The 835-nt window shown below is 38.0% G+C and overlaps 1 protein-coding gene across 2 annotated transcripts in view; it reads left to right on the top strand.

Annotated features, from left to right (window-relative positions):
• The window catches only part of Sh3pxd2b (SH3 and PX domains 2B), a 70795-nt gene that overhangs the window by 38000 nt on the left and 31960 nt on the right, over positions 1-835 (top strand). The gene's annotated exons all lie outside the window — the stretch shown is intronic.

Raw genomic sequence — 835 nt, 5'->3', positions numbered from 1 at the left:
TTTGCTATTTTTTTTTTTTTTTTTTTTTTTTTTGTACCAGGGATTGAACTTGGGTTCTTGTGCTTGCAAGACAGGTGGCAGAACCACTGAGCTAAATCCCCAGCCCAGGAACTGTTCTTTTAAAATGCCAGATAGTAAATATTTTACAGGCCACATACACTTTCCATCACTAATAATACTGTTATTGTTAATCTACTTGCCATTCACTTTTCTTCTTCTTGTTAACAATGCTAAAAATATAAAAACATTCTTAGCACCCCTTAGACAAAAACGGACCATGGGCCTATGAGCCTTTTGGCAGAATGAGTAGAGCAGTAAGAAGAGACCGACTCCCTAGTTTCATCTATTACAGAAAAATAGGCAACAAGAAAACAAATAAGTATTTTTTAAAAACAACAACAAAAAAACAACTGAGGAAAGGGCTGGGGATTTAGCTCAGTGGCACTGCACCTGCTTTGCAAGCACAAGGTCCTGAGTTTGATCCCCAGTACCAAAAAAAAAAAACCACTGTGGTAAGAAATAAAAACAAGTGAGGTGCTGCCATGCAATCACGGAAGGCAAACATCATGTAGCAGGAGAAGGAGTTTGTGTCTATGACAAAATCAGTCACTTGGTAACAATCCTGCTCCTGTGATAAGGGCCTTACCCCACTAGCATTCCTTCGTAAAGGTCTTTCCTCCCAATACTGTCATATTGGCAGTTAGTTCCAACATGAGTTTTGCAGGAGACATTTGACCAATCCTGTGAGCTTTCTTACTAGGCTGTGATCTTATTTGAGGCAGGTACCATTTCTTTTTTTTTTTTTTTTTTTTTTTTTTTGTGTGTTTTCCCTTTT

Source organism: Fukomys damarensis, unplaced genomic scaffold (genome assembly GCF_012274545.1).
Source record: "Fukomys damarensis isolate Sample0158 unplaced genomic scaffold, DMR_v1.0_HiC HiC_scaffold_9, whole genome shotgun sequence".
NCBI lineage: Eukaryota > Metazoa > Chordata > Mammalia > Rodentia > Bathyergidae > Fukomys > Fukomys damarensis.
This window is presented reverse-complemented; position numbering and strand designations above follow the sequence as displayed.